The sequence below is a fragment of the Mercurialis annua genome, linkage group LG8 (genome assembly GCF_937616625.2).
Source record: "Mercurialis annua linkage group LG8, ddMerAnnu1.2, whole genome shotgun sequence".
NCBI lineage: Eukaryota > Viridiplantae > Streptophyta > Magnoliopsida > Malpighiales > Euphorbiaceae > Mercurialis > Mercurialis annua.
In genome coordinates this window covers 27,465,817-27,476,954 of record NC_065577.1, presented here as the reverse complement: position 1 = coordinate 27,476,954, position 11,138 = coordinate 27,465,817, and positions in this window count along the sequence as shown.

Here is an 11,138-nt window from a genome sequence, read left to right as displayed (position 1 = left end):
AGATAATTCAACCGAGTTCAACCGTGACCACTCACTTAATCCCAAGTCATGGGTCCCGAGATAGTTCAACCGAGTTCAACCCACTAGATACGGGTCCCGGGATAGTTCCATCGAGTTCAACCTCGTATCTCTCATTCACAATCCATCTTTCATATTCAACCGCATGCGCATTTGTATCATCAATAACAATCTAGACACGATAGACTGACTCAATTACTGGTCATCACACAGCCTATTGACATCCAATAGGTAGTTAGTTTCTTCGGATCGCACACCAGATTCATATATTCAAAACAATCGATAATACAATATATCATACAATCAAATCGTATAAATGCGATGTAATTGATAGTAATAATCATAATATATGAAATAGCTTTTATAAAATAATACGTAAAAGTAAAATGCAACTCACAGTGACTGCTATCCAAAAATACAGTATCATAATCCATATCACTCGTGTCTCATGCACTATTCAATCCCTTAGCTATCCCAGCTCCTCGGCCTGGTAGCTCGTTGATACATCTGTCACCTATTCAAATTACTCGTACGTTTAATTCATAAACGTAAACTCAATGTCAAAATCCTAAGTTACAAACTTTGGTTAATACGATCCTAAATACGACTCTTAACTTAGATAACCTCTTAATCGTATTCTTATACTTGGTCGATATACTTGTTGTACTTCATTTATCGGTTCCAACTATAGGTTTTATACATATCAAAACCCTAGTCGTACACGTCATGTTCTATATCCAATTTCATATTTTTGGAGTTCGTGATTCATTTTTAATATCCGACATACTTAAAGTCGGAACACTAGGTCGTAACGGGGCGAAAGTGACCAAACGATGCCTCGTTCCAGCTGTGCGCCCCCTCGAGTCACTGTGCGGGCGAACCGCTCTCCTGTGCGGGATGCAGACGCACGCCTGCCGTGCGTGCGCATCGCTTGCCTGTGCGGGCATGCCGCCGTCTTGTGCGGGCGTGCCACACACACTGTCCCGGGAAAAATCAATTCTCAGGCCGTTCCGACGTGCTTCTAAGCTTAATTCTCGTACCCATAGCGTTATACACCATAATTCATCCAATTTCTACCTTAAACTATCAAAACCGACTTGATTTCGGCTAAGACGATTAGTCCAAAAACGAACAGCCCTTTATTTCCCAAATTTAGAAATCAAAACATAAATCATACCTTGATTTGATGCTTGTAGTTGATAGAGGATCAATTTCTCGATCTAACAACGCGAGAATCACTCGATTCCGATTTCGAACGAAGAAACTGCGTCGATCGCAAAATTCCTTCATTTCTCCTTCGTTTCTCCTTCTCTGATGCTTCTCTTTTCTTCTAGAATTCATAATCATATGAATATCTATATATACTTGGGTTAATTAACATTTTGACCCTTCCTTTCTTTTATTTCAATCATTCCTCTTTTAAACTTTCTAATTTAAAATCAACGGTTAATTACTCGCTTTAACTCACATACGTACGTATTATTTATACCCAAATAAATAATACTAATTCACAACTATTAATTTCCGTCGATAATCTTTTATTGCAATTCTCGATAATTAATTTATTATTTAACAATTTGGGACTTAAACTTTATTTTAGTAAATTTTCTTATTATCTTCCTTAGTCCCAATCTCATTGTTTTAATTCGATGTAAATTTTTAGAAATTCAATATTGGAATTTCTTAACCGACCTCCTCGAGTCTTATTTATTTTAATTCTTTTAATAACTTCTCCCTTATCTCCACTCCAGTGATTCAAAAATTCGACACGTGGTCCAATCAGGTAGCTTGGACTTACGGGGTATTACATTCTTCCCCTCTTAAAAAATTTGTTCTCGAATTTTCATATACACTACTTACTTATCTTAATCCTTCGACATTTTTAACTTGATTCTTAATAAGTATGCCGTATTTATTTCACGATGCTTGTCGGCGTGTGGAATTATCATTTCAGCTTTTTACTTCTTGTACATTAACGTCAACCGTCATTGACGACCTTCATATCACTATCTTCTTATATAATCTTCTTCTATAGCGACTTCAGTTGTATTCTTATATACTAAGACTCCTTACGTTTGACCTTTTCCCTTATATCTTGTATACATAATTCTTTTATCTGTTCTTCGTCTGATATTCAATGGTAGGTCGTTCTAGTGATGTCTTATCACTATAGATGATAATCCTCGTCCTTAGGCTTTTCTTACTCATCGTTGAATGATGTGAACAGTTCATTAGCTCGTACCGCTTAATCTTCTTTGTTTGGCCGTTGTCACGATTTGATCTTGATTTCAAATATCTTCTTTTATGACGATATCAGTCGCATCCACATGTACTAACGATTCTTCGTTCTCGATTCTTTCTCTTTAATTAATACATGTACTCCTATCATTATTTCTTGTTGAGTGGGGTGGACACTCGATTAACTCTCACTTCACCACTTACATAGTCTCTTTCGTATGGTTATTGTCGTTGCCCGATTTCTATTCGTCCTGATGTTGAGAACTTATTGTACGAAAATTCCTTCTTTTACTATTGTCGTCCATCGACAGTTATCCATGAAATGGATCCTCATGACGTATCCTTATAAGGTCTTTCCTTTCCTTATATGGGCTTACTTGGTTTATCTTTTACGTTTTTGCACCTCGTATACTCTTTCAGTTGTTGTATATTTATTGACTTTCTTCCTTCTTCTTAAGTGCGACGCACTAATCTTTACATTTTCGTCTCTTCATACTTCACATCCATCTATTTCACCTATAATTCTTAATAATCTTGGATAACTGTGTTTGTCATTTCGTCCTTTTCTTTTCCTTACGATCATTGCTAATATCTTTCAAAGATTGTTAATCCGACATTGTGTTTCTTTATACCACAGTTGCTCGTACATGAATGCTTGATGTCCTAAAGGAAAGAGATGCTTAATCTCCTTGTGAACCTTCTTGGTTCGCGCGTAGCTGTTCCGTATACGATCTTCGTACTAGTGGGACAAAAATTGTTGGCGCATTGGGATTTTACTCCCGATTTATTCGATGTACCTCGTTTACTCATTTCCAATGAGGATTCTTGGTCCTTTCAACTTTAGTCGTCGTGTTTGCCTTTGGCAATGTCGTCACTGTTACCATCTCAACTTATCGCGTACATCTTCCATTAATCTTCTAATTTGTTAATCCATTCTCCTACCTATCCAAATTTATATCCGCATCCTTGCGAAGTTCCTTGCTTATACTTATCACGAGCGTAAACATTCTTTACGATTTTCATGGCATACTAATCCTTATAATCATTACGATATTCAAATCCTTATTGCCACATTGGGCACTTAACAACCTTTTTACGCCAACTTCCTTTCGATATTACCTTGTCTATATCTATCTTGTTCTTTTAGCATCTTATTGATATTGTCCATCTTTTAACCCCCTGTATACTTTTAGCGTCTGTCGTCATAATCCGCTATTCTCCATCTATCTCCTTCCTCCAATACACAATTCTAGTTTTGTTACTATTCTCCAAACTATTTCCCCTTTACTATCGGATAGCTTAAAGTTTACCTCCCATTACTATCCATAGTTGTAATACCCCAAAATATTTAATTAGCTAACTGGACCACGTGTCCAGTTTTGATTCTCCAGAGTGGCGATATCAGAAGAATTTCTGAAAAGATAAAGTAAATAAGTTTCAAGTAGGTCGGTTTTGGGAAATTAACTATGACAAAATTAAGCTTATATTTCAATTCTAAAATTAGAATTTGAATTAAAAGGAGAAATATCAAGAAAAGTCCAAAATAAAGTACAGGGACCAAAATGGTAATTTAGCCACTTTGTATCGAAAATGGAAATTTTAGATTTTGACGGGAAAGTATTAATATCGAGCTTCGTATTATTTATCGGATATAAATAATACGTAAAAGTAATAATTTAAGAGATTATCGATTTAGTTATGGACTAAATCGTACGAAAGAAAAGTTTAAAAGATAAATGATAATAAATAAAAAGAACAAGGACCAAAGTGGTATATTTTCCAATATATATATATATATATATATATATATATATATATATAGAGAGAGAGAGAGAGAGAAATATGAATCAGAAGAAGGAAAGGAAGAATCGAGAGAAATTAAGAGATTTACGATCGATACCGTCGTTTCGCCGCCGTTTCGCCGTTCGACGTTCGATTCAAACGGTTTTCGCGGCGATCTCTTTAGAATCGAGAGCTCTATCAATCCTAAGCTTCGTTTTAAGGTAAATATCTCGAGAATTGGTGATAAATTCGAATATATAGGGCTGTTTTTGTGAAATTGTGTTTTATGATTGAATTTGACGTTTTTGGATTGTTTATAACGTTTTAGCATAAACCGAGATATGGGTTTTGGAGGTGGTTATGTTTTAAGTGTGTCGAGATGGTTGAAAAGCCCTGGAAAATGACTTTCCGGAGGCTGTCAAGGGTGTGCGTTCGCACACATTGAGTGTGCGTTCGCACACTCCTTGAATTTTTGGGTGTGCGTTCGCACACTACCCTAAACATGCCAGATTCAAAATCCCAACGGTCAGTTTATAGATTTGCCTCTTAGGAACGCCTCTGTCAAATTTCATCTTGATCCAACAGTTCAATTGGGAGAGATCGTCGTTTTACTAAACAGTGTCAGTGTGCAGGCAGCACCTGCGCATTGTCCTGAAAACTCCTTGAAACTTCATCGAAATGAAACTAAACCCTAAAACTTAAAAGTATTATACGTATAGGAATACGAGATTAACATCTAATCATTAAACATTAATTATTTATCAGACGTGTCAGCGAGCAGAGAGGTCAGTAGACGTGGGAAAGCGAGGGCATATCATTTCGTCGACCACATTATTGATTGGATTGCGGTCACTGTGAGTTGCACTTTACTTTCGTGTATTATCGATTAATATTATTTTGATATCATATTATATATATACTGTTTATATGCATCGCACTATATATATGAATTGTTGATATGCTACATGTTTTGATTAAATTTTATGTATGAGAACCTAGTATACGATCCAACGAAACTAGCTACCTATTGGGTGTCAATAGGGTGTGTGATCACGAGTAATTGAGTCAGTCTAGCGTGTCTGACTATGAGATATGATTTGAGATGCATGCATGATTTGATTATGAAAGCTATGATATGGATGCGATACGAGAGTGAACTCGGATATAGTGTAACCTGAGCCCCGTATCTAGTAGGTTGGACCTACCAGTGGGTTGGACCCACCACTTTGGGATTAAAAGATATGTTCTGACTGACATGGTTGAACGTGAACGCTCTCGGGTCAGACTATTGGAATCAGTATGATTTGAATAATAGTGAGTTACGTTATGTTTCAGGATTTTAGTTTCGAAAGGATCGAGTACTTGTTCATATGTATTTTTGTATTAATGTTGATTTAAAATGCAATGCTATGTTTCTATAATAATACCGTTAGTAAATGCAAACTCACTCAGTATTTTCCCAAATACTGACCCCTCACCTTTGATGTCTTTCAGGTACTTAGTATGTGGACCTAGCTAGAGGCCAATTTTGAAGTCCAGAAGTCAGCTATGTATGTTTAGTATCCGACTTATGTGAATGCTGCAGTAGTGGTCCCGCGTAGACAGAGTCGTAGCCTAGATAGCAGTACATTTTGATTGTAATTATATGTTTTTGATAGGCTACGTGTTTTATATGTGGTTCACGGCCCCAGATGCCGGTGACATGTTTTGAGACACTAACTGATGTATACAATACCGCGAGGCCAGTTCGTACAGGGTACGGTAACTAGAGCCCGCGAGGTTTTTGAACAGTTAGTGTATATATTTGGTTATATGTTATATATGAGTATTTGCTTCCGTTGTTTGTTGTTATTTGTTTAATATTTGCGAAAAATTAATTGTGGTTTAAGGCTTGCTACGGGTTCCGGAGCTACCACTCCCGTTCCCTAGCGCCGGTTCCGGCTCAATATTTTGGGTCGTGACAATAGTCTTACTATTTCCATTCATTATATCCTTCTTCTATCTATCCCATAGATGGATTTCGTTAAGATCTCACTTCAACTTCTTGTTCTTAACTAATCATTAGAATTAGTATCTTTAGTGCTATAATCCTGCGGAATTCTTCTTGTATTACATATTCTTGCTCTTATCGCGGTTCTCAGTCATCTTCTATTGCATTCTTTGTATTACTCTTCAGCGCATCTTATACATCGTATACTTCTTCTTTTTACATTCACAACATCAATCATTAATAGGGAGTTGTAGTCCACTTTGCCTGAAATTCTCGATGTGGTGCGTTCCTGATTACTTGCATATCGTCTTATCATATTCATGCTGACATCTTGACTGTCAGTGAGACCGATACTATATTCATATCATCTTTATCCCTTTTTGTTTCTATGCGTCCGTGACTACATAGAGTTCGATCCATCTGATCTTCTTGTTAACGTACCCGTTGATTCTTTCTTTTTCTTTCTCCGATCACTCTTATTGAGTGTCATTGACATACACAAGTCATTCGTACTTTCTCTATATCAATTGCCTTAACTGACTTCTTTACATTCTTTATCTTTGTTTGGGTTCCTATACCTTCTTCAACATGAATACCTTCTTGTAGGTATTTTGCTCTCATCCCTTATTTTTTATCTTCATTTCAATGCTTGAAGCTTTAATCATAGGTCGGATAAGTTCGATGCCTTATACCATCACCTAACCATTCATATATGGTATTTACGTCTTCATTCAAGGATCACTATTAATCTCCATATCGATTGCACTATGCATTTTACTCTTTATTGATCTAATCTGAAATTTAAGGTTCGACACTTCACAAGCATCCATTACATTCATACCTTTCGTGCTTTACTAGTCCGCTTCATAATCGCAATCTCGTGATGGAAGTTCCAACTCCTAACTCACTTATTGCAACACTTGTTGTTTATCTCTTGATCTTTCTTACCGTATACCTCAAACTATTCATTTTCATGCGTGGTTGGTGTTGGTTATACTTAGCAAGCTAAATCTTACACTCTAACTACTCAATTCCATGCGGAACTGATATTAACTATACTTAGTTAATCCAATTCTATACTCTGTATTTCATATTCTCATCGCACATCTCGTTGGCTCGTCGCTTTTATCCGTATATATCCATCATTGATACACTTATGAAAAATACTTTAAGATCTCAGTTTGACGATCATAACGATTAACAATCAGGTAACCATCTAAGGAACATCGTGTTTCAAATGACAACTCGATGCAACGGCTCATTATGGAGTTATCACAGTTTTACTAAACCTTCACGATTCGTATATCATGTCTAAAACTTGTCTTATCAATGCATAGCAACTATGCATGTGCCTCGCACCATGGACCGAAGATCGTGATATATGTGTGTTGATGGTTATAAGCATGGAATTTAGGTTGATTAGAGCTGAATTGAAATAAACTTTGGTTGTTAAACTTTGATTGGAAGTGAAATGATGATTTGGTCTAGGTAAGCAATTCATGTTCATATGAGATTGAACTATGTTATGCTTTGATGGGTGATTGGTATTGATATGTGTCAGGGGAAGCATTATGTTGACTTTAGATTTTGTATCAATAGGTTAACTACGATGCATAAAAGTTGTGATCCGAATGCATGAACAATAATTAACGTTTTGCAGAAATATGCACTGCAAAACAGTGGTTTTGCGACGGCAATATCTGGAGTTTTTTTTACTCCAAATCAAGTTCTTTTTGTTGGTACAGAAACTTGAATTTGTTGTCTATGATTGTCTAGCTTTGAGTTTTTCCTGAATCTGCCTCTAGGATGCTGATATAGAGCAGAAAATTTTACTGCTCAGAACAGTTTTGCAGTTTTAGGACAACCCAAGGTCTTAACTTCCGGAAAGATTCTGACACCTTCGGTTCTAGTTTTAGTCCGAGAGCTAAATGAAAGTTGTAGATGACATTATGAACTTTAAGAATGTTGGTTTCGTTTAGGGGTCAGACTATTTTAAGTGAGCGTTTTTAGTAGCCGAACTTGTAGAAAACCAACTTCTTAGTTAAGGTAGTAATAGATTGAATGTAATTAATGCATGCTATTATCGAATTGTATAGATTCGACATGCTTGAGTGAAGTATATGGATAGCAAGTTGTAAGTACACTTTAATTACTCGTCAATATTCATAAAGCCACGTATTGTAATACAACGAGTTATATGAATATAAATATGTTTGCAAAGTATATGATAGGTATGAGTTGAAAAGTATTACGTATGTATGTTTATACTAAAATAACATAAATATATGAAAAGAGAATAAATGCTTAAAGTACCGGGGATGGGTAAAATAACCAAAATTATAATCGAATATCGATCAACATATGAGTATCGATAGTATATGAATAAGGAAACATAATACATCCTGATATGTACTATTAATCATAATCAATATCCTATATGTGCGTGTGTTGTAAATGTATTCTTAGATTGCATTGTGCATGTCATGGTCCATAAAGGATCAATAAAACATAACGTAAAATAAAGAATCAATTAATATACGTAACATGAGAATTGTACTATGGTACACCCAATAATAAGAACCGAGATGCGAGGTAACTCAGTATAGTCATTCTTGGACTTGTATCTCATCCATTCTCGATAATAGTCCTTGGGACTCATATGATGATAAAAATTGAGTATAATACATCAAGAATAAATACAAGATAAGAAACAAGGTTACATCGGTTGGCGCTGCAATCGATGTCAGGTGATAGAAAACACATCGGTTGGCTTTGCTATCAATGTCAGGCATATGAAAGACATCGGTTGGCGTGGCTATCAATGTCATCGGTGGCGTTGCTATCGATGCAAGAACGAGAACACATCAGTTGGCTTCGCTATCGATGTCAAACAAATAAAGTTAAAGAAACATAACAAGAAAAGAAAGATAGTAAAACTATAACGAGAAATGAAAGATATCAAGTATGTAAGTAACATAAACGGATAGTTTATGAAACGTACATAAGATATAAGAATGAGGAAAAATTGTCAAGTACGTCTATAACATAAATTCTTAGTTTATGAGACGTACATGACATACGGAAGTAAGTAAGAACATACGAAGTATGTTTTAAACATATTAAGTATGTTTCTTCTACATAAAGAGATTTTCAAACTTAACCCCTTTATGTAATATTACTTGTAATTGGGTAAACTCACTCAATTTATACAAACCTCGTTGTTCCTCCTACTTTTCAGATTAAGTAAAGTATGATTTGAAGAACGAAGCTTCTGAAGCTTTAATTATCGGAAGTAGTACAAGTCATGTGAAGAACATTCTCATTCTAGCAAGTCCGCCGTAGTTTATAATTTGTTGACTATTCATATGTATAAGCGTATTAATTCTGATATATTTATAAATGGGATCACATGTATTTTGATATATGAAACACACTTTATTACGCAAAAAATGTATAAGTGTTTTTTGGCTTGCAACGGATTTCGGAACTATCATTCCCATTCCCATTCCCTAGCGCCGGTCTCGGTTGAGAAATCAGGTCGTGACATTTTGTTTTTGGTTTATTACAACACTGGGAAATTTTTATTTAAATTTCAATATTATTTAGTTTCAAATTATTAAGCGTGTTGCGTCAGAAATCACAAATCTTTTAAAAAATACAAATGAAAATTTATTTTAAAACTAAAACAATATATTTTATTTTATTTTTATTTCAAGTAAATGATTAGGAAATTATTTCCCAATCATTGACCCATTTATTTCCCAATAATTAGGGAGATAAAAGAACTCCATAATCATTGGGGAGCACCAATCCGCAATTCACAATTGTGTATATGTGCATTAATCAGCTGATTCAGTAATTAATTAGCTAATTAATGAATCCGCAATTGAGTATTGCAGATTCATTAATGAATCTGCAATACATAATTACGGATTTTAGTGGGCCCATGACCCTTTTTTGTAATATTTTTTAAAAAGGCACTTTTGTGGAATTTTTTATTAAAAGAGAAATTATTTGGTTGAAAATCCCATCAAAGAATCTCAAAAGATTTGCCTAAAGACAACATATACCAAATCCCATAGGATTTGGTATCTCTTACATTGTCGGATATAACACATTTTCCTAAGATTCACAATGACGTGCAGAGATCAAAGATATATCAAAGATTCTAGAAGATCTGAATCCTTATGATCTCATAGAAATATTCACGTAGATCTTATCTCCTATTCAAGAGTCCATCACTATTTAGGAGTCTAATCCTAAATAGGACTCATCATATAAAAAAGGTCAAATCTTTCACGACCAAATTTCATGAGCCGAGATCGGCGCTAGGAGATGGGAGTGATAGCTCTAAAACCCATAGCAAGCCAAAAAAAACACTTATTAATTTGTTCGCTTCATAAAGCGTGTTTCATATATGAAATAATATCAATATACATGTGACCCCATTTGCAATAAACATCGGAGTTAAAACGCATTATTCTAATACATAGTCAAAAACATCTAGACTACTGCGGACTGCTAGAATAAAATCTTCTTTCACGTCCTGTACAAATGAATTCCGATAATTATAAACTTTGGAAGCTTGAGTCTCCAAGTGATATCTTATTCTTCCTTTAAAATGGAAGGGGAAACGGGGTCAGTATAAAACTGAGTAAGTTCACCAAATTACACGTAAATATACATAAAGGGTAAAAATGTTTAAAAACCACTTTATGTAAAATATACTTTTCCCAAATCGTATTTGGTATAATCTTTACTTTCTTTCATATGTCATATACATTCAAACGTTCGTATAGATATTTCATACTTGTATCTTTAATCTTTTGTTTCTTATTATAGTTTGATGTTTTTCTTTTCATGTTTGTTTTGTTTCATATCATTGTGATAGCTCTACATTGAGCTGGACTTTTGACAAGTCTCTTATGAATTGTTCTTTATTGTTTGGTCTTGAGATAATTCCACTGAGTTAACCTCAACCATATGGTACAGTCCCGGGATAGTTCCGCCGAGTTAAACTCGTACCATTCTTACGTCCAAACTAATCGAGGTGAGTCTCGGGATACTTCCACTGTCACGACCCAAATTATTGAGCCGAAACCGGCACTAG